Source organism: Balaenoptera borealis (genome assembly GCF_965194805.1).
Source record: "Balaenoptera borealis genome assembly, chromosome: 2".
Taxonomy (NCBI): domain Eukaryota; kingdom Metazoa; phylum Chordata; class Mammalia; order Artiodactyla; family Balaenopteridae; genus Balaenoptera; species Balaenoptera borealis.
In genome coordinates, this window is record NC_138867.1 from 109,656,199 (window position 1) to 109,683,591 (window position 27,393).

Sequence of the window (27,393 nt, forward strand, 5' to 3'; positions counted from 1 at the left end):
AGCATTGCTTCTTTACATTTCATTAACTTGAGGGTTTATTAAATCTAAGTGAAATACGTAGCATTATAAGAGAGCCTTAAACTCTGTGTACAATGTATCCTTGATATCTTCAAAAGGAATACTTGTAAGATCTTTAGAAATCTCCAGGCTTGGGAACATGAAAACGTTTGGACAGGCTTCTGCTCTTGTGAAATACTGATTTTTGCTGTGAGTAGCTTTTTATAGCTACCATTTCAACTTTCAGGGACATTTTATTTCTGGTATGTTGCCTGTTATCTATGCACAAACCTCCGTATTTTCATCATTGGAAATGTGATGTGTGATGATGGGGAAGAATGCTGTGCAGTGGGCTAGGCTCAATCACTAGCACAGCAGCTCGAATCCAATTTGCCAGCCCCAAGGCATGACTCCTTCAAATCTGTGTTTCTGTAAAGTACAAATCCCCCTACCTATGGACCTTCAGGATGAAAAACTGATAATGTTAAACCCTTAAATGCCAAGAATTCGCTATATTGTGTTTTCCCTAGTACTGCCAGGATTGAAGGATCAACTCTTCAGTCTGTCAGGTGTTTAAAATTCTGTACACACCAAAGTGACTTGCCTGAAAGTATACATTTTACCACCCTGAATATATATGGTTTATTTTACACCTAAGGCCTGAGATATGTCAAGATCCAGATGTTATTGAGTTTGCAAGCATATTATGCAATCAGCCTAAGTTTTTAAACAGCTCTGTATATGGCACTAGAGCTTTGCTCTATTCGGTATAAGGATCTTTATTTTGATTCACAAAGGATCCCAAATATGACCATTGTATTCTAGAAGCATACCATTTATTTATGAGTCAAGGTAAAAGTTTCCAATCCTGGCTGAACATTAGAATTTCCTGTGGAGCATTTAAAATATTCTAGGGCTTCCCTGGTGGCGCAGTGGTTGAGAATCTGCCTGCCAATGCAGAGGACACGGGTTCGAGCCCTCGTCTGGGAAGATCCCACATGCCGTGGAGCAACTAGGCCCGTGAGCCACAACTACTGAGCCTGCGCATCTGGAGCCTGTGCTCCGCAACAAGAGAGGCCACGACAGTGAGAGGCCCGCGCACCGCGATGAGGAGTGGCCCCCGCTTGCCACAACTAGAGAAAGCCCTCGCACAGAAACGAAGACCCAACACAGCCATAAATTAATTAATTAATTAATTAACTAAAATATTCTAATACCTGAGCTTCAGCCTAGATCAAATAAATCAAAATCATGATATCGGTAAATTTTAAAAAGCTCCACAGATATTTCTAACAGTAAGCAGTGACTGGGGACCACTGGGTTTAACTGATTTCTTTCAGCCATCTGGAAATAAAATGCTGACAGAGTATAAGCAGGTAAACTGAGTTGACTGTGTGGGTAAAATATAACAGATGCATTGGATTTCGCATATTTTATTTTAAAAACACATATACAGGACTTACTAGATGTCAGGCAGAGTTTTAAGTGGTTGATTCATTTAACCCTTGACGAAATTCTATGAGGTATTCAGTACCTCAGCCCCATTTACAGATGAGAAAACTGAGTTAAACTTCCTCAAGCTTACTCACAGCTGGTGAAGGGCTGAGCCTAGCTTCCCAATCTTTGTTCCAATCTATCAGCTCCAAAGTGTGGTTCCTGAGTCAGCTATATCTCAGCTGGAAACTTGTTAGAAATACAAATTCTCAGACCTCCTCCCTGGAGTTTCTTATTCAGTAAGCCTGGGGTGGAGCCTGAGAATTTGCATTTCTGAGTTTCAAGGTGATGCTGCTGCTGGACTGGTCATCACCTGGAGAACCACTGAGAATCACTGGACTGTCCTACACCGCCTCTCTACGTCGTCCAGCGTTGCTCCGTAAGAATAATGTAAATGTAAAAGTTCAAGTCTCAATATAAACATAAAATATTTTCGTTACTCAGAGTCACCTTTTTTTTTTTTGGAGAAACATGGGCTGGCATTGTTTGGAGGTGATAAATCTGTGTGTTCATTGCACAAGCTGCCACTGAGTTCTTGATTAGAGATAGAGAAAGTGAGACTGAACAAAAAGGCAATGAAAGAGAAAGACTGTAGATAGAGAGTATCCTCATTTCGCTCTTCTTTTTAACCACGATCCAGCTCTTTCCCCTTTTAGGTACTTTGTTTCATACCATCCTTACTCCGTTTTCCTTTGGCTAAGTAATTCAGTGGTTAGCAATACAATGCAGAAAATTTCTGTTACGGACTCATTTGTAGCTGATATTTAGAGACAATTGCAAGTCACATTTTAAGCTAGTTGTATTAATCTTTTGTTCGGTTGGGATGAGAGATATGTTATATTAGAATTCTATAATCATGAATCATGCTGTAAATGATACAATAAAATATATGCATATATTTGTTATATATATATATATATATATATGGGGGGAGAGAGAGAGAATGTTAAGAATATGAGACAGAATATCAGCTAATGTTCATAGCAGGGAAGATGACAAATGATGAATTCATAGATTATCTTTCTGGTAATATTTCAGCTCCAAAACATTTATGTTTGTATAAATCAATAATAATGTCCCAATATATTTTTGTCAGAGCTTAGATCTTTAGTATACCCTTGTCCAATACAAGTGTGAGTTTTGATTTCTATAAGAATGTATTTTCAGTACAATTTTTCTTTCATAAATTTATTTTATTTATTTATTTTTGGCTGTGTTGGGTCTTTGTTGCTGTGCACGGGCTTTTCTCTAGTTGCGGCAAGTGGGGGCTACTCTTTGTTGCGGTGCACGGGCTCCTTATTGCAGTGGCTTCTCTTGTTACAGAGCATGGGCTCTAGGCACATGGGCTTTAGTAGTTGCAGCACTCAGGCTCAGTAGTTGTAGCGCATGGGGCTTAGTTGCTCTGCAGCATGTGGGATCTTCCTGGACCAGGGATCAAACCTGTGTCCCCTGCATTGGCAGGCGGATTCTCAACCACTGCACCACCAGGGAAGCCCTTCAGTACAGTTTTATGTACTTCATTATCCCTCAATCAATAAATGTCACAATATATATTTAAACTCAGAAGCAAAATAGAGCTATTAAAAGAACATTTTTAATTCATTAAACAAAATCTTGTTTTCTGTTAAAACTAGTAATCCACAGTTAAACAAACAAACAAACAAACAAAAACCAGACCTAGCAATTAGGAAATATGGATACACTTTTATTCCATGACTTAGAGAGTACACATCGATGTCTGATGAGTTCTGCTCCTACTGCATGATTCCTTTGTCTGGCATACCAACTCAGTGTCTCCGTTTGTAATCTTCAGTCTGATGCAGCCTAGGAGTTGCAGGAGAGACAGATCTACAGGAGAGACTGCACCATCAGGAACTGTTTCACCAACCATTTCCATCACCAAATGGAGTCATTTTTGTAGTGCTTTTTTTCACAAGTGCATAAAAATCAACTACTTTTTACTAAAATATGCTCCATCCAAAAATACCATTACAAAGCACTAAAGTGTTAAAAATTCTCTCTCTTAATGGAGTCAATAAGAATTAAATTTACAATTCCTGTAATTATACTCTCCTTTTTTCACTGCCAACATGAGAACTGCATTACGTTTTTGGTTGTGGGGATATGATACTACCCCTACTGTTTTATATCATTTGTATCATTTTGTGAGACTCAGTTTTGTTCAGAATCTTTTTCTTCCTTGCTGCCATAAATCATTTGTATGAAACAGTCTAAGAAAACATTGTAGGTTTGAAAATCTCAGATGCTGGTTTATCCCAAATATAGTTATGATTGAACCTTTTTATGTTGTTTTATTTTTTTTTTTTTTTTTTTTTTTTTTCACACACACACACTGTATTTTATTTTTACAAGAGATAAATCGACTGACACCAAGCATTGTACATGGATGACCACAACAAAAGCAACAATGATTGCAATTACCAAACATGAAACACACTCATACTATGTCATAGTATTGACATTCAGTCCAGTAATCCTCCACTGTAACAGCTCCTTTACTTTGCAGTGAAAATTGATTTGTATATTCTTTGCCTCTGAGTCCTTGTGGAATTTTTTTTTTTTTTTTTAATTCAGACAGAAAGTCACAAAAATTATACTCATCCTCATCAGTTCACTCAGTCCCATGTAATTAATTTTTTTTTTCATCTTGATCTTTTGTTAGCACTTTTATGAGTTCATCAGTTTTTCATTAGAGTTCTGAAAATGCTTATTCATTCAGTTCAGCAGTACAGTCCGTTACCAGAAACCTGTACTTGTCAGAGTCTTTTCCATGTATTTCTTGAAGATGAAACCCTTTTATAGGAACATATTTGCAAAATCATCAGAGTACACCCAGAACTGTCTGTAAATGACAAAAGACTTAAAAATGACCACAGTTAAAGATTTGATGACAGTTCATAATAATGCAGTTGACAAGAAAATTAGTTATTTCTGAGATATACATTTTAAAGTAATAACTAGGATTATTACTTATAACATTATACCAGAACATATAAGATTTTTAGAAATTTCATGTAATGTCTGAAACATTTATATTAACATATTTCCATACATATTTCCATACAAGTACAAATATAAGATTTTTAGAAATTTCATGTAATGTCTGAAACATTTATATTAACATATTTCCATACATATTTCCATACAAATACAAATATGATTTTTAGAAATTTCATGTAATGTCTGAAACATTTATATTAACATATTTCCATACATATTTCCATACAAATACAAATATAAGATTTTTAGAAATTTCATGTAATGTCTGAAACATTTATATTAACATGTTTCCATACAAATAACCCAATGAAAGTTTAGTATTAGTTGTTTTGTTTGTTTTTTTATACTGCAGGTTCTTATTAGGCATCAGTTTTATACACATCAGTGTATACATGTCAATCCCAATCACCCAATTCAGCACACCACCATCCCCACCCCACCGCAGTTTTCCCCCCTTGGGGTCCATATGTCCATTCTCTACATCTGTGTCTCAACTTCTGCCCTGCAAACTGGCTCATCTGTACCATTTTTCTAGGTTCCGCATACATGCATTAATATACGATATTTGTTTTTCTCTTTCTGACTTACTTCACTCTGTATGACAGTCTCTAGATCCATCCACGTCTCAACAAATGACTCAATTTCGTTCCTTTTTATGGCTGAGTAATATTCCATTGTATATATGTACCACATCTTCTTTATCCATTCGTCTGTTGATGGGCATTTAGGTTGCTTCCATGACCTGGCTATTGTAAATAGTGCTGCAATGAACATTCGGGTGCATGTGTCTTTTTGAATTACGGTTTTCTCTGGGTATATGCCCAGTAGTGGGATTGCTGGGTCATATGGTAATTCTATTTTTAGTTTTTTAAGGAACCTCCATATTGTTCTCCATAGTGGCTGTATCAATTTACATTCCCACCAACAGTGCAAGAGGGTTCCCTTTTCACCACACCCTCTCCAGCATTTGTTGTTTGTAGATTTTCTGATGATGCCCATTCTAACAGGAGTGAGGTGATACCTCATTGTAGTTTTGATTTGCATTTCTCTAATAATTAGTGATGTTGAGCATCTTTTCATGTGCTTCGTGGCCATCTGTATGTCTTCTTTATGTTGTTTTAATGGTGGTTCTTAATGTTGGCTTATAAGGACAGCAAAACAGCTAGAAGGCTGGATCGTTTTCCAACTAGAGAATTATGAATAAAGTTGTTCATGCGATGGTGGTTGATATAGAAGGGAAAGCATGGGAAGTACGTATAACAAATGCATAATATAGTAAAGTCCTATTGGACATTACTGTTCTTCTGACTTCTTAAAATCCCAAAGCCCCTAAGTGAAATTAGAAATGCAAAAACATGTATTACTTTTTAGTTTACATACTGAGAATAATAATAGAATCCACCTCATGGAGGTGTCATGAATACATAGTAGTGCCATGGAAGAGTTTGATAAATACAATAGTGAATTAACCAGAAACAGATTCCTTGAGAGCTTCTTCATGTGACGTTCCTGAAGCAAAAAGCTTTATCCTTATATTGTCCTTGCCATTTTCAAAATATCTGCAAGGACTCTTCAGCTTATGTCCCTTTCTAGCTGTTCTTTAGGGTATCATCTAGCCGCCCCAGGCTGAGTGATGTGATCCTCCTGCCCCCTTACCTTGTATCTGCTTCTCTTCCTGCCTCTTGCCCCCGGGAATATCTGTCCTTAGCTGGCTCCTGAAGGTGCCACACTCATGGAATAGTTCTCCCTAAATTAGACCTAGATCTTTCAACTATCAATGGTGTCTGTAGCTGTCACTGTGGAATGTGCAGTTGACATGTTAAAATCCAAACAAAGACAACAATATTGTGTGTAGAATATGATCACAGCTATGAAAAAATAGTATGTGTATATATTTATAAGCAGAAAAAATTCAGCAAATATTAAATAGTGGTTTATTGGATTTTAGGTCATTTTATTTCTGTTCTCAACTTTTTATAAATCTTCTACAATGAGATCGAAAGGTTGTAATATGAATGACTGCAGAGAGGATTCTTTTTTTTCAAATCTCATCTCCTGCCCCCCCGCCCCGCCCCACTTCCAAGAGAAAAGTTTTAGGTGTGTGTTTTTTTTTGCTTCCATGTCTTTACTTCCATAAATACAGAGAACAGAATCATTTTATAAGCAAATAATCAAGTTTAATGTTTTGATGATAATATGTTTGTATTTCTAAATGGCAATATCAGATCTGAAAAAATCAAAGCAATGCATGAATTTCATTTTCCCAACTTCCATAAAGTGTTTTTCCATGTTAACATTTTCTAACATTTTTGCTTATGTTTTATATCTTTAGGTTCCCACAGCTTAGAACACCAAATTCTTTCCTACTTCTGATGCTCCTTGAAGGTAAAAGCCCTGATGGTTCTGCCCAAGCCAGAATCTGACACTTTTCTGTCCTTTTCGCCTCATATGTCTTAAACCAATGATTCAGGGGTTTGCTGTGTTCCTGTAGTATCTTTCACTTCCACATGATCTTCTGTCCTGATCTTTATTAGATCACTTTCAACACTTTATTAATTTAGAGCCCAATTATCAATTTCTCATATGGGTGATTGTAGCATGGTCTTTGCTGACTTCCTGTCTGTGCCCAGGTGTATAAGTGAATTTCCAACAACCAAGAACAAAGTGCATGCAGTCGTTAGTCCTCAATAACATTTGATCTGAGCTCAGTCAGGTTACATGATGATACAGGGACACTCAAGGCAGAGCTGCTCTTTGGAATGGCAGCAGCCTGGATTCTTCTTCCAGACTTGCAGCCTAGGGAAGCCCAGAGTGGCCCACCATCTGTGGAGTCCGTCCAAGCCCCATGTCAACTTCTTAGTACCATGGCACAAATACTCCTTTCCTCCTTTAACCAGTGTCTCCCTCACTGATCACGCCAGAGGTTCTCATTTCTTGTCTAGGGGGACTTTAAATCTTCAGTTCATTATCTGTCCCAAAGTGACTCAGCCTGAGTGCCTCGGTGCCCCTTCCTTTTCGAGATCTCCCTGGCAATTCCTTCATTTGCCTCCCGGAATTATTTTTGAAAAATCTTTCTGAGAAATTTTAAGCTTTTGACCCAAATAGCAACAACAACATTTCCAGCATAAAAATTTAAAAAAAAAAAAAAAAAAGGAGGGGTATACTCCCACAGCCTTAAGCAATCATACTAATTATCTTAGAGGAGTTCTCAAAATGTGGCAAGGACAGAATGGTAATTGTAATGTTCATTCTCTGATACAATCCGGCTATAAATACTGTCTTCTAAATCAGAGGAAGCACAATTCTTTTAAATAGTTTCTTGAAATAAGTTTGTCACTTTTTATACCCAATGTTTAATTCTTCTAGAATGTTTGTTCCTGTGGACTAAACAAGAATTCATAGGAATCGAAAAGTAGGAAGATTCATGGACAGTATTAATCCTGTTACTTTAACAGTCTGGGCTAGGAGCTTAGTTGACACATGCTTTTCTTTATCCTGATGTAAAGTCACTGTCATTGGCTGTGACGAATTATTCCACCTCTGTGGGCAGATGGCTGGTGCCAAGTGGAGTGATGCTGCCTGATTTCATTAGTCCATCACTTTTCCCAAAATGGAGAATTTGCCACCTGCATGGATTGCCTAAGGTCGCACAAAGCCCATCTGTGTGCCGCTGGTGGGAATGTCAGCCTGAGGGCAGCACCAGCAGGTGAAGGTCAGATGATCCACTGTGGCTCTTCAAGCCAAGCTTATTCAGAATTGGTTCTCCTGGGACTTCCCTGGTGGCGCAGTCGTTAAGAATCTGCCTGCCAACGCAGGGAACACGGGTTCGAGCCCTGGTCCAGGAAGCTCCCACATGCCGCAGAGCATCTAAGGCCATGTGCACTCTGGAGCCCCTGAGCCATAACTACTGAAGCCCGCACGCCTAGAGCCTGTGCTCTGCAGCAAGAGAAGCCACCGCAATGAGAAGCCCGCGCACTGCAATGAAGAGTAGCCCCCGCTCGCCGCAACTAGAGAAAGCCCGCGCGCAGCAACGAAGACCCAACACAGCCAAAAATGAAGGGAGGGAGGAAGGAAGGAAGGAAGAAAGGGAGGAAGGAAGGAAGGAAGGAAGAAAGGGAGGAAGGAAGGAAGGAAGAAAGGGAGTGGTTCTCCTGAAAACTCATTCAGCAGTATAATAAGAGACTTGACTAACTTGCCCCAAGTGGAAATCGTCTTTCAGCTTTAGCTTCAATCGTTTGACTAAAGAATTTATTGCAGTAAAAACAGAAGTGTTGACTGTCTAGTGTTATATTTTTGCAGTTTATATGGACAATTTGGCATGGGGAGACAGGCTACCTTTTGGAGGACAGAGGAGGGGATTGAGGTGGGAGAGGAGAGCATCCTAATTCTTGTAGTGTATCCCTCCCCTACCTAGCAACCCCTTGTTTCTCAAGTGGAACCAGAGGGGAGCAAGTCAAGGAGAATGCAGAAACCCACCACAGTGGTGTGATAAGGAAGCAGAGAGATGCCAGTGTGGACACCCTCCCAGTGGAGCATAAGGACTTGGTGAGAGTGGGAGAGTGATGGTGTTGACGCAGAGGAGCCCGGAAGGCGTGCCATATGTTAGTAACCTCTTCACTGAGGAACTCTGCAGTCATGGAACTTTGGTGATGGAAGGAATGTTGGAAACAGAGGCTTCCAAACTATTTAGTCTACAGCCAATGAAACTGAAGCCCAAAGAAATCCCCTTGAGATCTCATGGCTAGAGAGTGACAAAGCTAGGAATAAACAACTCATCTAGTGTCAAACTTACCATACATCTGTGGAATACTGATGTTGCCAGATCCTTTTTCTTGGTGGTCAGAGTAACACTGCTACATTTCCTTGAAATTCTCGGCATTAATAACTAATATTTTAGCTTTGTTTTCAACATTTATGAATTAGGGCATTCATAGTGTTTTAAATGCAAATAGACTTACAAAGCAATCAGAATTAGCCAAGATGTTTTATCAATAAACCAGGTTATTCTAAGTAGACAATTGATAGCACACCTAGGATTACAACATATATTAATAATAGTGATCCACATTGACTTTCGGCTCTTTCACTGTATGTGGAGAAGGTAAATTGGAGCAGGTGAGCATGTGTTGCAGAGTATGATACTTTCCAGCAGTATTTTTGCAGATTACCATCAATTTCCTTTCCCCACATGTAACCTTAAAATGAAGAATTGTGCCTTTTCTTTTAATGGAAGTGAAATTTTATTCGCTAGATTACCCTGGGTAAAGCACTTTGCTAAAGTGATTCTTTAGTTAAATGCCCATGAAGTAGGAGTGCCGTGGTGCTTTTGTGTTTCAGGTGTGTCATTAGGTGGGTCTGCAGTAATGAAGAGCCTGCCAGTCTCCTTTCTTTCATGCACAGATAGGAGGAGGGAAAGTGATGACTAGAAACCCAAGTCTGGCTTTGCACACATCCTGTCCTTTACTGTCTCTGACTAAGAGAGAGCATACAGTTTTCTTTCAAACTCACACATCTTAGAATGAAAGGGGATACTGTTAATAATTACTCAGGAGCAACAGGTATAAAAAAAGACTATCCTGGGAACACCAGGAAATGTGTTCATCCTATCTTTGAGCCTCAGACAAGAGCATCAGACCCTCCCATTGTACAGGTAGGTAAACAGGTTTAGAGAGGAGAAGTAATTTGCCCAAGGTCGTATGTTGAAAATGAAACTTCCAGGAATCCAACTCGGGACTGTGTGAGTGCAGAGCAGTTGCGGTTTCATCTGTGCTTTCTTTCCCTGCGGTTCAGCAATTCCCAGATTATTTACACAAACATGCCGTTTTGTGGCCGTGATTGCAGGAGTAAGAGTTGAATGCTTGAGGAAAATGGAACTCTAGCTATTTCTTTGTGCCGTTGATTCACCACGTGGGTGTTCAGTGGGTGAAATGCCTTTGGAGGACCTCAGACAGGAACCCCCTCATGGACGCTCATATGCCCTCTGCCATGGGGAGCAGCAGGGGCCTCTGCTGATACTCCCAGCAGAAGGGATTATCTGCCCCCGGGGGAAGTTCACTGCTTTTATTCTTGACTCATCATCCATGTGGTTTCCTGAATTAGAAACCTCCACTCTGCCCCTTCCCACCCCAACCTGCCCATTTACACGGAGAGTCTTCCAGCCTTGCTCCTTGGTGACCTTCACCTCTTCCAGGGCCTCATTACCTTTTGCCTAGATACCTTGAGGGACTTCCTTTAAATATCTCTGCTATGTTTTTTTTCCTTCTTACATTGCTACCAGGGTCATCTTCCTGCAAAACAAACCTGAAAACCTAATCATAGCATGACTTGGGCAGTTCCTATGGTACCCTCTGTTGTTTATAGATAACATTCATTCTTCCCAGAATAATATACAATCTCTTCCTTGCAGGGGAGGGGGGTTTCAATCTCTCTTGAAAGAGGAAAAGAGAGCAAGACAGAGAGGGAGAGAAAAGAGGGAGGGAGGAAGAAAAAAAAATATGACTGTCTCAGGGACACACTATACAACACTTGCTTGTTGTAAAAGTCACCTAGTTGCTTGAATCTGGCCTGCACGCTGCTTCCTATAGCCCTGAGTCCAAGCATGTTGTTGAGACTGCTTGGAAGCAGAGGCTCCTTTTTCTAATTTGCATGAAAAGTCCTCTATTTGCCAAGTCACATGCCCACCGGGCTTTAGCCATCTGGGATCAGCATCTTTTAAAAATGTGTCCAGCTGCTCTGTGTAGGCAGGCTGTGACCCTGGCTGTTTCCTGACAGACTGTACATCTCAAGGGTGGGGACTGTGTCTTCGTGGTGCTTCCCCAGCTTTAATGCGAGTGTGGATCACCTGGGGGTCTTGTTAAAAGGCAGGTTCTGCTTCATTGGTTCTGGGCGCTGACGCTGCTGATGCACACTTTGAATAGCGGGGTCCTAAAACCTAGTCGTGTTTGTAGCATGCAGTAGGGGCTCCATAAATAAACACTGACTAGGTGGGTAAATGGAAGGAGAGGGGGGAGAGAGGGATGGAGGGATGAAGCCATATTTCACACTCACCAGAAACCTAAAGATCCATGTTTCTAATGTATTTAGAAGATGGCAAGTCAAGGTAAAATGGTAGAGGAGAATGGTGAATTTCTTTTTCTTAGGTAGTTTTTCACAATTGAAGACCAGACTATAAATTCATCAGAGGGGTCCTCTGTAATTTCTCTGCGGGCTTGCCTGTAGCTCTAATCGTAAAGCTTGGACATAGACATATATAGATACAGAGGGTACATCCCTTGTTAAATAAGTACTGTAAAATATTTGTGTGCTGTGACATTTATGTAATTTTTGAGGAATTTAGGGTAGGAATCTTGTTGAATAGACTTGAAACCATTCATTCCAATGTTTATTTTTGTTTTCCTCAAAAAAATAACAAAAAGTACCTACTTTGTCATTGGTGAGGGACAAGCAATAAGGGTAAACACACTTTGTTTTGTTGGGCCACATACGCCTCCAAATTGCTTATCACATTTTAGAATTGGGGAAAGCTGCTGAGAAGGATGAGGCTGGGCTTACGTAATGGAGCCAGCAATGGGCTGAAAGCAAGAGACTGGCCCTGACACTTCGTGGCTGAGTGACCCTGGATAAGTCTCTCTAGGCCTCAGTGCCCTTCACTGCACACTCTGTGGATCCAGCGTGTATTTATTGTGTGCTTGCTGTGTGTTAAGGCCCTCTACCCGAGACGGTATGAGTATGTCAAATTAGGTGACTCCAAGGTCCTTCGATTTGTTGCTATTTTTGTTGTTTCCCTCTCTCTATATAATTAATAGACCATATTTTTTCTTGAAGTTGCAATAGATCTTTTTTTCAGATTTTAAGATTTGTGCAAAACGAAAGATGGGTCTAATCTAAGCAGAACTATTGCTTTGTGTGTCTCTTTAGTTCTTTATGGTGAATGTCGTTCCACACATGGGCTTTTTTTGGAAGCCTTTCTGAAAAGAGAAAACAAAAGAAGAAGTAGTATACATTTTTGTTCTCTAGCAGCCAGTGGCAAGTAGCACAAAAGCAGCGCTCAGCTTTCTGACAACATTGTCTTGAAGAATGTACTTGTGTCCGTTTTCAAAGGGAGGCGTTCAGACAGTTGCATGGTGGTGGATACACAATAGTCAGTGTTTGCTCCTAGGTTGAGGGTGGTGCTGCTTATGCTACTTCCAAAACTGAAGAGTGTTTTCCGGGGAAACTGATAAATATTTTGACCTACCTACATATTTAACAATAAAAGGAAAAGAGATCATTGCCAGCCAGGTGTAAGTCTTTAAAGTATCATGTGCTTTCCCTTCATGTCCTATGTAAATGTGCTTTCATACCAACACATATTAGAAGCAATATAGAACGTGAGCACATTACCACGTAGGGAGTGCATTTCTGGTGTCTGTTTGCTCTCACTTCAGTGGTCAAGAAAGGTGATGTTGACTGACCCCATGGCAATATTTCTGTGGTGTTTGATGCTCTCGCATCTTTAGATTTCATGTACTTGGAACAAATAAATATTCTGGATCCGTCCTAGTGGCCTTTTCTTGAATTGGTAGGTGTGACCCCCTCATCCCCATTACATGCAGAAAAAAAAAGGTTAGTTAAAGGCTCAATAGCAAAGAGAGCCGTTAACTAAAAACATTTCCGTCAGATATTTATAACGATAAAAGATTAATTTTATAGAGTTGCTACTGTGTTAAAAATGAAATTACAGTAATTTGAAAGTATTTCTATTGAGCCCCAAATAGGGAGACTGTTTTAGAAAAAGAGTAGGTTTTAAATTCACCATTTTCAATCTAATGAATATGCTGATGCTGATTTTTTTTCAAATAAATCTATTAGGGCACGTTAACTACTGCTCTCTTTCTTTTTAGCAAGTTATCAAGTGCCAGCACACACATATTCACACATAAAAATTCATACACAGACATAATCAGCGCTCGGAAATAGTTTGTAACGCAGTGATGACAAAAATTAATATAAAGAAATGTAAGATAAATAGTTCTAAGAGCATTGGAAGAAAAGCATAGAATGGATTAAACAATAAAGACTGAGTAAAGTCACATGACAAAATAAAAGACAGCATTTGCTGGATGGCTTATAAGTGATGTGCCCTGGTGGCAAGACAGTGTCTCAGAGGGCTGAAATAGCTACTCTAAGCCAACCTCATCCTACACAGTTCAACTTACATCTCATATCTTTCTTCCATATTCTTTGCCCCTGAATCTTCTTCCTGAGAACACCCTACTAAGAATGAACAAACGGTAATAATCCTCATAATTGTGTGTGTAAAATAGGGGAAACAATGTTTGTGTCTTGCAAATCTGTCAGTGCTTCAGTTAGCTAGAAAGTTATTTCTGCAAGAATATCAAAAACATACATGTTGAACTTTTCCTCTTCAAAAATGCAGCTATTTATATTTGGCTCTAAGTGTGATTTCTGTCTCCTTATTCTTTTGTTTTTTAATATTTATTTATTTGTTTTTATTTATTTATTTGGTTGCACCAGGTCTAAGTTGTGGCAGGCAGGCTCCTTAGTTGCAGGCTCCAGGGCTCCTTTAGTTGCGGCTTGCCGGCTCCTTAGCTGCAGCATGTGGGCTCCTTAGTTGCGGCACATGGGCTCCTTAGTTGTGGCATGCAAATTCTCAGTTGCAGCACGTGAACTCCCAGCTGCAGCATGCATGTGGGATCCAGTTCCCTGATGAGGGCTCGAACCCAGGCCCCCTGCATTGGGAGCGTGGAGTCTTATCCACTGCGCCACCAGGGAAGTCCCTGTCTCCTTATTCTTAAGTCACCTCTCACATTTCCCCCTCAATGTCAGTAAAAATTCTAGCAGAGAAAATGCTTGTTAAAAGATAAACGGATTGAGTATCAGTGGTTTTGCATTTTTCTTCTTTTTCACTTCATCCCTAGAGAACAAAAGGGAATAAAGGTTAGAAATGAAATGCTGAGCTGCAAATAATAAAATTTCCATATAGAGATAGTGATGAACTCCAATAAATACCTAATTTAAGAAAAGAATAACGGGATCAAAATTTTGCCTCTTGGTCGCCATTTTGATCCCAAAGCTGTACATGACTGTGATGGTCACTTGGGAACAGGTTTGTTTGCCTTTGAATCTTCCGTTGAATCGATGGTGGCAAAACCAAAAGCAAAAGAGATAAGTGATCCCAGAGAGCTGCTCTTGTAAGGGTGGTACTTAGGTTTCCTTGGGTAGCAAGCCTGAATTTTATATTTTATGAATCTGTCTCTTATGATTGTGGAAACTGGTCCCAGGAATGTCGTCCCTCTCACTCTATAGTTAATAAAATGGGCACAATTAATTAGAGCACTTAAGCTGACTATATGCTCCCAGCTCTCAAGGTGCCTCCCTCACATACTTTTCTGATATACTTCATATTGGCCATTATGATAATACCTTGGATTTAGCTTTCGCAAATGCCTTTTTATATACTTGTTTTCTCATTGTTCTTTGGCAAATGCTATTCTAATTAATAATCACATTTTGAGGTTGCATGAGAACTGATTGCATGTCTGCTCCCCATATAGTTTTCTTATCAATACAGAGTCCCTAACACATTACAGATAGTTGATAAGTATGTGAGTGTTGATTTCCTGCTGAGTGATCTCTGCTGGGCTCATTAACCTTACCTGAGGAAGAAAGACCAATGGTTACTGGTTGTATAGGTTTAGTAACAAACGCTGTGTCTTAGGCTGTAACATTAGATAATCTTGCTGCTCTGTTTCCAGATGCTTATGTAACATGTTGGGCTTGTGTTTATGGTCATTAAGTTACCAACTCTGAGTCAGTGAAGATGTAATTGTGCTTGTGGCATAAAGTAGAATTTCCTAGTAAGAATAGTGTCCATTTTTTTCTTTTTCATTTTTTTCCTGTACTGATAAGATTGGCCTGTAATTTTGTTACGGAGGAGAGGGTGAGAGAACGAGGGAGCAGGAGAGAGAGAGAGGAAGAGAGAGACTCTGCTCTGTCAGTAAACTGAGTACATGTTGATCTTATGAATTTATGGTCTTATGTTTTTGCCCTGGTTAGCCAGAACTTGAATGGTCAGGTCATTCACATTTCATTTCCTAGCTTTTTTTGTCATATGATTTAATAGTAGCGTGGCCTAATGATAGATCGTATGAACCAGGACATTTTGAGAACAAAAGGGGCACTTCTACAATTGTCTAGGAATGAAAAGTACCGTCGGGAACTGTAGAGTCACCTTGTCATTATTGTCTTTTTCCTTTAAGCTCTGACTTCACTTGCGAGCCACCCCTGTCTGACTTCCAAAAGAGGCAATAAAGGGCTTTGCTGTGGTTCCTGTTGCTCGTGGCCTGTGTGGCTCTGCTAATGCTTTCTGGCTTCGCATCGTTGCAGCATCTCTCCAAGAGACAAGAAAGATGTTGGCATCTCCCAGCAAAGGCTGTATCTATTTTTCTGTGATACAAATGCAGACACTATCAGGGAATCTAATCTGAATCAAGCAGCAACTTTGTTCTCCAAGTATATATTATCGCCATACTGTGATAGACATAAATGCTGTAGCATCAGTCAGAGAAAATCATGCCACATGCTTCTCTCTAGCCAATCCTCATGAACTTAGCCTTTTTAAAAATCTCAACCTGTGGGTAATTACACTAATAATGTTTCCAAAGTCAGCCCCTATTTTATGCCGTACACTGTGCCACTTTCCTACATTATATCTAATCATTAAAACAACCCTATAGGGCTTCCCTGGTGGCGCAGTGGTTGAGAATCTGCCTGCCAATGCAGGGGACACGGGTTCGACCCCTGGTCTGGGAAGATCCCACATGCCGCAGAGCAACTAGGCCCGTGAGCCACAACTACTAAGCCTGCGCGTCTGGAGCCTGTGCTCCGCAACAAGAGAGGCCACGATAGTGAGAGGCCTGCGCACTGCGATGAAGAGTGGCCCCCGCTCGCCGCAACTAGGGAAAGCCCTCGTACAGAAACGAAGACCTAACACAGCCAAAAATAAATAAATAAATATTTATTTATTTATTTATTTTTAAAAAAAGAGTTCTTCAATAGAATATCGAAAAGACTTGAATTTGCAAGGAATCAACATGAGAGGGACAACTGCTGTGGGTTTGCAGAAATAGTGCAGATAAAATTAAGAGGGTCTGGATAAAAAAAAAAAAAAAAAAAACCCTATAAGCTAAGTGTTGTCTCCCCATGTGAAATCTGAAGAAAAAGAAGAGCAGAGAGATTAAGAAACTTGCCTTCTCAATAAACTGTAGATTCTGGGTTCCATCTTAGATCTGTCTGCCTCTAAGCCCATGTTCTTTCTGCTAAACCCTGATATCTCTTTAATTAATAATTACCATCAACTAGAATATAATAACATCTCATTCTTAGTTATTACCTCATAGAAGTCATTTTCTATAAATCTATGAATAAACGTATTTTGTTTTATATTCATGTTACTTATGACCATTGTTGAGTCATAAATTAGACTAGACAGTCACAAAATTAATAAGTACATACAAAGTTTAGGTAAATAATTGAAAAATCACTGATCCTGAAATTCTTAACATAGCAGCAGTTGCTTAAGGGTTAACCTCTTTCTTGTGCTTTTTCTCCACAAAGATGAACTAACAAACAAGGTTTTGTTCTCTTCTAAAGATTATTTTGGAGCATAGGATGCTTTATTACGATTATACACTATTAGTGTTCTCAATTCTATAAATATGTGCTTTGCAATATAGCAATGAGGTACAATTTCACCACCTTATCAACCAAGAAAGGAAGCAGGTACCTAAATTATCATCACCACACTGACAATTTGCAACTTTAAATTATTCACAGAGTTTGAAAGAAGTCTATCCCAACTTTATCTTTATGGAGAATTTAATAGGAAAAGTAATGTTTTTACCTTGTTCCAAAGAAATGTTTCCAGTTCTAACAATGAACATATACTGAGGAATGAGCATAGCAAAATCCCAGAGTAAAAACAAAACAAAACAAAACAAAAAAACAAGTCTCTTTCAACAATTCTGCTCTCAGAGGTGAGCAAGATTAAAATATATTTCCCTAACAACCTTTATTTCTCATTAAAGGTAGGTCACAGGCATGTGTGTGTTGATGAAACGGTGAGATCATCTTTTTTTCCCTTTTTCAACACCTCTGCCTAGAGAATGCTCAAGCAAAGTTATGGCTATTCTAGTTGGTCAGTTCTCTAGGGAAATGCACACAGGCAAACACTTATCTGCTCACTTCTAGTGATGCACATCTTAACTGGGGTGGACACTGGAAGTCCCCTGTACCAAGTTTCCTTAAGATATTCAGGGCCAATTATGTGGACGGTCCGTAATTGTTTGTTATATTGTTCTCTACCAATGAATGCCTAAAATATAACATTAATAAAAGATAACATCACTTTAGCTCAAACCTTCCCTTGACTGAAGGGCCATGTAAGGTTGGTTGGATCAAGGTTTGACCAACCTGAAATGTGGGATCTCTCCAAAGGATTGCTTAAACAGGGCTTCCAAGCTCTGTACTCACCGTGTGCTGCTAGCTGCGCATAGTTAAGGATCCGGAGCTTTTAGGTGAGCAATGGAATTGCTGGCTTTGTTGGCAATACTCCCTTGTTTATACGGCACCAATTAATTTGTAACATACAAGAATTTCATTGCCCTGTTTATCTTTGTAAGTCTCAAAAGAAAATGATAACCTTCCCTTTTCCCTTATGTGGTTATACATGTGCTGTTTACAACACTAAAAAAATGTTTAGGACTTTATCCTTTAGAGATGCAATGATGTAAATACACATAGAAGTTTAGAAAAATGAATATTTAAATAATTAATTTTAAATTTTGTCATAAAAGCATATTGTAATAGAAAGAGCATGTACAAGCTGTCAGAAGCTCTAACTCTGGAGCTGTCCCTGTATCCTGCTAGTTGTGTATGCTTGCGGGAAAGCTGTAGACATGAAGCCTCATTTTCCTTATTAGTGAAGTGCAGATGCTGCCACATTGCCTAATCTCGGTGTCCGAGAGGACCAAATGAAAGAAAAAGCCTGAAAGTCCTTCCGAAACTATAAAGTGCTATACACATATAAGCTGGTATTACTAAAAATATTACATTTAACATACTTTTCTTCTGACTCTTAAGTAAAACAAAGTTGGCTTTTGGTGGAAAAAATACTGTCACAATGATGTGAAAATTAAGTTTCACAAATTTCTGCCCCAAGATAATTTTATAACCAACTAGAGAGGAATCTGGTTATCTTAACTATAATCTAACTTTTATAAAATGTTTTTTTTTCTATCAGGTTGACTTTATAGACAAACAGTCTAATATATTGTCACCTACTTGATTTTAGTTTTCAAGTTTCCTACTTTCAATATATATCTCTCCTTAAGTTTTCTTTCTCTCTCGCTCCCTTTCTTTTATTTTTGTTATTCTTTCTTTACTTCCTCCCTCCCTCCTTAGCTACTTCCTTCTTCCTATCGTTCTTTCTTTTCTTTTTCTTTCCTTTCCTTTTCTTTTCCTTCATCCTTCTTCTTCTCCGTCACCTTCTTACTGTTGCTGTTGTTGACCTCTGCCACCTCCTCCTCCATCTCCCCTTTCCCCCCTCTTCCTCCTTCTTCTCTCTCCACCCCGCACCCCCCCACCCCGCCCACTCCATCTCTTATTTTGCTTTCCTGACATCAGACCCAAATACAGTTGGGTCACTATGACTGTATGACTTTTGCTAACCCCAATGACCAGGAGCTTACATACCTCGACAATGTCCACCTGGTCACCTTGCTTTTATGCTCTTCACAGCCTTGCCCAGTTTATGCATTTCTGACTTCTCAATTCTCCTGAACCATCCTCTCCCAGAATTCCATGCCATGTAACTATTTAGAAATCCATATTCCTAAATCTGTGATGTACACCTGAAATTCCACTCGAACATTATGTCCCTAGCTTTCCCAGTCTCTGAGATGCTACGTTCACTTTATCTTGGTTCTTGTTATTTCACTCACCCATTCCTCCTCATTAACCAGAATCAGATTTACAGGAGCCCATCCTCCAGTCCCATTGCCTCTTGGGACGCCAAGCGTCCATTTAGTCTTTGACAGAGATTAACAGAAGATGCCCCAACTGTCGAAGATGCCCCAACTCAGCACTACTTCCTGTGCTTCACTTGGTGAGAGATGTCACATGTGCATCACGCTTTTCTCCAGGTGGCCCAGACGATTGTAGCTTCTTGCTGCAGCAGCCGTAATCCTGTTCCCTTTCTCTCTGTCTTTAGTTGCATGTTCCCTAGTCCCTCTACTCCTTCAAGTCTAGAAACCTCCACACAGGTGTTTCTCTTCTTTTAAGAAGTACTTCTCTGACCCACTTCTACCAGAATGTGTATCTAAGATATGATGCATATTTTGTGTCGTGCTTCTTGTTCTCCCTATGCCAGTGTCACAGACGGATTCTGTTTTCATCATTCTCCTTACCCTCATTATTTCCCGACTGCTCGCTGAGGGTTTCTGAGATTGCTCTTTGTCCCCCTTTCTTTTTTTTAACATGCATCCCTAAGGAATATCATTTACTCTGACTACTTGTATAGCCCACTGCACACTCATCACCTCCTCAGATATCCTTAGTCAGGACCGAACTAACACATTGAAGATTACATTCTGGAATCTCTCCCCCAGATCTGTTTCCTCACAGTCTCCTCCACCTTAGGAAATCACTGAATGCATCAAGTTGCAAATCCCTGAGTGTTGTTGGATTCCTCCCTTTCTCTCACCTTCCTCACTCCCTGTCCCCTGACACATCCTCGTTTGGTGCACTTTTTTTGTCTTCCTGCCACTATTGCCTCTTAGTTGGGCCTTCAGCAATAGCCTCCTACCCTGTCTCTGCTGCTTCCACTTAGCTCTCCATACAGCAGCAAGAAAGCACCTCTAAAATCGTATATCACACCATGCCACTTGCCTACTTAAAACCCTGGAGTCGCTTAAATTTGCACTTAAAATAAAGTCCAATATCTTTCCCAAGCCCAAACATAAAAGCCAATTTTTTTTTTCTTTTCCATTATGGTTTATTAAAGGATATTGAATATACTTATCTGTGCTATACAATAGGACCATGTTGTTTATCCATTCTATGTATAATAGTTTGTACCTGCTAAGCCCAAACTCCCAGTCCACGCCTACCCAACTTCTCCTCCCCCTTGGCAACCACAAGTCTGTTCTTTATGTCTGTGAGTCTGTTTCTGTTTCGTTGATAAGCATTTGTGTCATATTTTAGATTCCACATATAAGTGATATGATATGGTATTTGTCTTTCTCTTTCTGACTTACTTCACGTAGTATGATAATCTCTAGGTCCATTTATGTTACTGCAAATGGCATTATTTCATTCTTTCTATGGCTGAGTAGTAGTCTATTGTGTATATATATATATATATATATATATATGCCACATCTTCTTTATCCATTCATCTGTCAGTGGACAGTTAGGTTGTTTCCATGTCTTGGCTGTTGTAAGTTGTGATGCTATGAACATAGGGGTGCATGTATCTTTCTGAATTAGAGTTTTGTCCAGATATATGCCCAGGAGTGGGATTGCAGGATCATATGGCAGCTCTAGTTTTTTAAGGAACCTCCATACTGTTTTCCATAGTGGCTGCACCAGTTTACATTCCCACAAACAGTGTAGGAGGGTTCCCTTCTTTCAACACCCTCTCCAGCATTTGTTATTTGTAGACTTTTTAATGATGGCCACTCTGACCAGTGTGAGGTGGTACCTCATTGCAGTTTTAATTTGCATTTCTCTAATAATTAGTGATGTTGAGCATCTTTTCATGTGCCTGTTGTCCACCTGTATGTCTTCTTTGGAGAAATATCTATTTAGATATTCTACCCATTTTTTGATTGGGTTGTTTGTGGGGTTTTTTGTTGTTGTTATTGAGTTATATGAACTCTTTGTATAATTTGGAAATTAAGCTCTTGTCAGTCGCATCATTTGCCTATGTTCTCTTCTAGGAGTTTAATGGTGTCAGGTCTTATATTTAAGTCTTTAAGCCATTTTGAGTTTATTTTTGTGCATGGTGTGAGGGTGTGTTCTAACTGAATTGATTTACATGTGCATAATAGCCAATATTTAAATGTATCTTTTTATTTACTACCATAATCACCCTATGAAGTAAGTACTATTACTATCCTAGTTAAATAGACAAGGAGTTTGAGGCACAGAGAAGATGGGAAACCTGTCCACATTCCTACAGGTAATAACTGGTGAATCCAGGATTAAAACCCAGGCAGTTGCCTCCAGAGTCTGTATCATGAATCAGTGCAGGTCGTTACTCAAAAGCCCTGCAGAGCTGGCCATTGTCTACCCATTCAGCCTGACTGAATCCACGAGAACATAAGCTCCACAAGGACAGAGGTGTTAGTCTGCTCGGTTCCCCCAGAACCTGGAACAGCGTGTGTACCTGGGAGACAAGCTCTTGTCCACCTGTGGACTTTGCACATGTTGGTCCCTTTACCTGGACAGACTTCCAGATTTTACCATGGACACTTCCTTCTTGTCTTTACCATGGACACTTCCTTCCTGTCTTTAAGGTCTTAACTAAACTGTGATCCCTACTCCTAAACCCCCAAAAGAGACCCTCCCTAGCCACCCTATAGCAAATCCTGTCTGACTGTTCTTACCTCATCATTCAGTTAATTTCCTTCATGCAATGTATCTCAGTTCAAACTTCTTGTTAATTAGTGTATTCTTCTCCCTTGTGACTTATCTGCCAGAATGTAAACTTCACAAGGGCATAGACATTTGTACTATTGTAAACCCAGTATCCCCCACAGCAGCCATTCAAAAAATATTTGTTGAATGAATCAACTTTCCATTTTCAACTTTAAGCTCTCTTTAAGCTCAGAGACAACCTCAAACATGCATAGCTATTCCTGGTGTAGTCATAAATTCAGTAGACATTAAATAATTTATCATATGGGACTTCCCAAGTGGCACAATGGTTAAGAATCCACCTGCCAATACAGGGGACAAGGGTTCGAGCCCTGGTCCGGGAAGATCCCACATGCCGCGGAGCAACTAAGCACGTGTGCCACAACTACTGAGCCTGCGCTCTAGAGCCCACAAGCCACAACAACTGAGCCAGCGTGCCTAGAGCCCGTGCTCCACAACAAGAGAAGCCACCGCAATGAGAAGCCCGCACACCGCAACGAAGAGTAGCCCCCACTGGCCACAACTAGAGAAAGCCCGCGCTCAGCAACAAAGACCCAACGCAGCCATAAATAAATAAATAAATAAATCATTTATCATAAAGCTAATTCTATGCTGGGAACTGGAGATGCCACACAGAACATTTCTCTTTGTTCTAGACCGTGAGCTCTCCAAGTTCAGGACCATTTTTAACTTGCTTCACAATAATACATGATTATAATGTAATATGGTATGATGTGATTGTAGAATAACCCATTATTCTTACAATTTAAGCCACAGTACCAAAATCCAAGTTGATATAAGTTGCTAGACCGTTTTATTTTCCAATGAGCCATATATATATACTTCCAGAAGGCAGGTCTCCTGTTAACTGACTTTGTTGGGGCTAAACTATAGTCTCCCCTACGTCCTTCAACAGGAAGATGCCCTTTATTTTGATTTTGACCTTCCTCACAGGACAAGTAGCAACTTGCTTGGCTCATAGTATTGCTTACTGATTCCTGCTGTTGTGAGCTTTTTCTCAAATGCTGGCTTCTGCCTCAGCAAAAATGACCTCACAACTGAACTTTTCAAGAAGGCACCCGTTCTCCCATTTCTGCTGTTCCCCAGCCTTGTTCACAAGGTTTCTTGTAACTCTGTATCTAATGTTATTTTGTTCGTGCAACATTGGTCCCTAATTCTCCAAAGATCTGGTTTCACCCTCTGCAGGATCTCATAATCCCACTATAATTAACTTTTCTTATCTTTACCCTCTTTTGTTGAATTCTTCAATAATCTATCTTAAAAATTAAGCACCAAATGTGAGGGATCTATGCAGATATCAGTCATACAAGATCCTGTTGCAGGAACTAATGCCACGTCCAGTCTCCCTCCACTCTGCAGCACGTGCTTCCACACGGGTGCATGCATGTGTGTGCAGGGGGTATGTAAACACGTGTATCTCCCCATGCAAATACTGAAATAGCCAACACAGTAGATAAGGTTTACAGTGGGCTTAAGTCCACAATGAGAAAATAAACAAGAAAGGGAATAATTATTACGATGATGACGAATACATTGTCCTAGTTGTTTACATCAGAGTCAATAGGAAATTAAAGCAAAACAAAAGCAAACAAGCAAACAAGCAAACAAAAGTTCTGTTAGTCGAAGTTTTCATCCTTCTAGCATAACAGGTGGCAGTGTAGGTTCATGAAAAAAGTGCTTCTAAAATGTATTTATAGCTACTGATCATTTCTTTAGAAAAAGAATGGATAAATTGATGAAGGAGTAATGCTGTGACTTATCAAAGAGTTTTAAAGGATTGGACCTCCCCTCGCACCCTTGAAGTGAATTAGACATGTATTATGTGGACTCCTTTAGAAAGTGAATAGGCTTAGAGTATCAAGAATTGACTTGGTTAACACAAATAGTACAATGGTTCTCAGCTGGTGGCATTTTTACCTTCCATTCCAGGAGACATTTAGCAACATCTGGAGACATTTATGATTTTAACAACTAAGGGTTGCATCTAATCAGTAGAAGCCAGGATGCTGCCAACCATCCTACAGTGTATAGATTGACCCCCTTCACACATCTACACAAATACACACACACATAAACACACACCCCAAATAATTTTCTAGCCCCAAACAACAGTAGCACCAAGATTGGGAAACCCTGAGAGAGCCTAATACAGTCCTCAGAATCTGACTCTGTAGTCTTTCCCTAAAGACATCATAAAAATTACAGTTAATATTTTCTAAGCCCCCTTACTAGGTATAATTCACTCAGAAAATCTTTATTAGAAATGACTATGGGAGTGTAAGATATGCCCCTTCTTGACTCCTTCTGTAGTATGGTTGGACATGTTGGAGAGATGTTATTAGCACTGAGTCCTGGGATTTTTATGTAAAAGATTATGTAGTCATTTACCAATGTACCAAAAGTTCCTCTTGGTAGACCTAAGAAGGACTCATAGTCGCAGCACTAGAGACTATGGGCAAGAGTCAGAAAGTTTTAATACTTTTGCTTCCATTAAATTCTCAGTCGTCTGTGAGATAATTGTGCAGATTATTTGCAATATATTTTTTCTTCTCCTAATCATTCTTGGAATTGACCCCTTGCTGTGTATAGACATGCATGATTATTGGGTGGCCTTGGGCACCATCTGGGACACATAATTTATATTTTCAGTTGTCAGGAATTTGGAATTAATGGAATGTTATGATTTTTACTGTATCTCAAAAAGTAGGTTTCAGAAGAGGTTAAGCATAGAGATAAGATTATAAGGTAAGGAAACAGTGAAAGGGTCTCTTATAATGAGCTGCCAACCTGACGGAGAGCAGCAGTAAAGAAAGATGGCTTAGGTTTGCTCCCAAACTGTACTCCCTTTACTTCAGTTACTTACTCACCCCCAAAGCTTAATTCCAGTTCTTGATTTCCAGTTGTTTCATATAAACAATACTATATTAAGATTAATAACTATAAGTATTAGTGTTACCATATTAATAACATTTGAGCATCTACTCAAATATTTTATTTATATTTTCCCACTATACTTTTAAACAACCTGATGAGACATGTTCCCTTTGTTTTTGAAAGGGACAATGAAGCTTATAGAAGCTGTCTTGCTTTCCTGGGGTTACAGAACTTGTAAGTGGCACATTTTCATTCAAACTCAGGTTTGTCCAATTCTGTACACAGGCAATGGTCCTAATCTCCAAATTATTACTATAGTAGTGTTCATGGTGATTTACTTTAACATTTAAACAATTTAATTTGTTTTATTTTTTGTTTCCATTAGGTAAGTCATAAGTTTCAAGTGAACTTTAGAAGGGGAGGCTTAGGAATCAAAATATTATATACCAGTTACATATTTTGGTAAGGTACAGAAAGGTTTAGGATCATTATTTTGACATTGGCAGGTAACAGTCAAGAACATGTAACATTTTCTGAATCGTATTAACATTCAACAATTGTAATCTATAATTATGATTTTATGTGACATCCCAGTTACATATGCTGGAGACATTTACTCTCTTGAAGAGGACCTTCACCTGCTTGGAGGAGAAACTTAGCTGAGTTTTAAAATGCTGTTCCTAAAGATCATTGAATCATCTTGAAATCACTGACTGAGACCTTCAAGATGGTGGAGGAGTAAGACGTGGAGATCACCTTGGTCCCCACAAATACATCAGAAATACATCTACATGTGGAACAACTCCACCAGAACAACTACTGAACGCTGGCAGAAGACCTCAGACTTCCCAAAACTCATGAAACTCCACACGTACCTGACCGTGTGGCTGACAGGGTCATGGTGTTCTGGCGGGAGTCAGGCCTGTACCGCTGAGGTGGGAGAGCCGAGTTCAGGACATTCGTCCAACAGAGACCTCCAGGCTCCACATAATATCAAATGGCAAAAGCTCTCCCAGAGATATCCATCTCAATGCTAAGAACCAGCTCCACTCAACGACCAGCAAGCTACAGTGCTGGACATCCTATGCCAAACAACTAGCAAGACAGGAACACAACCCCACCCATTAGCAGAGAGGCTGCCTAAAATCATAATAAGGTCAGACATCCCAAAACACACGACTGGACACAATCCTGCCCACCAGAAAGACAAGATCCAGCCTCATCCACCAGAACACAGGCACCAGTCCCCTCCACCAGGAAGCCTACACAACCCACTGAACCAACCTTAGCCACTGGGGTCAGACACCAAACACAGCAGGACCTATGAACCTGCAGCCTGCGAAAAGGAGACCCCAAACACAGTAAGTTAAGCAAAATGAGAAGACAGAGAAACATACAGCAGATGAAGGAACAAGGTAAAAACCCACCAGACCAAACAAATGAACAGGAAATAGGCAGTCTACCTGAAAAAGATTTCAGAGTAGTAATAGTAAAGATGGTCCAAAATCTTGGAAATACAATGGAGAAAATACAAAAAACGTATAGCAAGGACCTAGAAGAACTAAAGAGCAAACAAACAATGATGAACAACACAATAAATGAAATTAAAAATTCTCTAGAAGGAATGAATAGCAGAATAACTGAGGCAGAAGAACGGATAAGTGACCTGGAAGGTAAAATACTGGAAATAACTACCGCAGAGCAGAATAAAGAAAAAAGAATGAAAAGAATTGAGGACAGTCTTAGAGACCTCTGGGACAACATTAACCACACCAATATTCGAATTATAGGGGTCCCAGAAGAAGAGAAAAAGAAAGGGACTGAGAAAATATTTGAAGAGATTATAGTTGAAAACTTCCCTAATATGGGAAAGGAAATAGTCAAGTCCAAGAAACACAGAGAGTCTCATACAGGATAAGTCCAAGGAGAAACATGCCAAGACACATATTAATCAAACTATCAAAAGTTAAATACAAAGAAAAAATATTAAAAGCACCAAGGGAAAAACAACAAATAACATACAAGGGAATCCCCATAAGGTTAAAAGCTGCTCTTTCAGCAGAAACTCTGCAAGCCAGAAAGGAGTGGCAAGACGTATTGAAAGAGATGAAAGGGAAGAACCTATAGCCAAGATTACTCTACCCAGCAAGAATCTCATTCAGATTTGATGGCGAAATTAAAACCTTTACAGACAAGCAAAAGCTAAGAGAATTCAGCACCACCAAACCAGCTTTACGACAAATACTAAAGGAACTTCTCTAGGCAGGAAACACAAGAGAAGGAAAA

At 39.6% G+C, this 27,393-nt stretch overlaps 1 protein-coding gene across 1 annotated transcript in view; it reads left to right on the forward strand.

Moving 5' to 3' along the window:
- The window catches only part of CHSY3 (chondroitin sulfate synthase 3), a 342,347-nt gene that overhangs the window by 206,222 nt on the left and 108,732 nt on the right, over positions 1–27,393 (forward strand). The gene's annotated exons all lie outside the window — the stretch shown is intronic.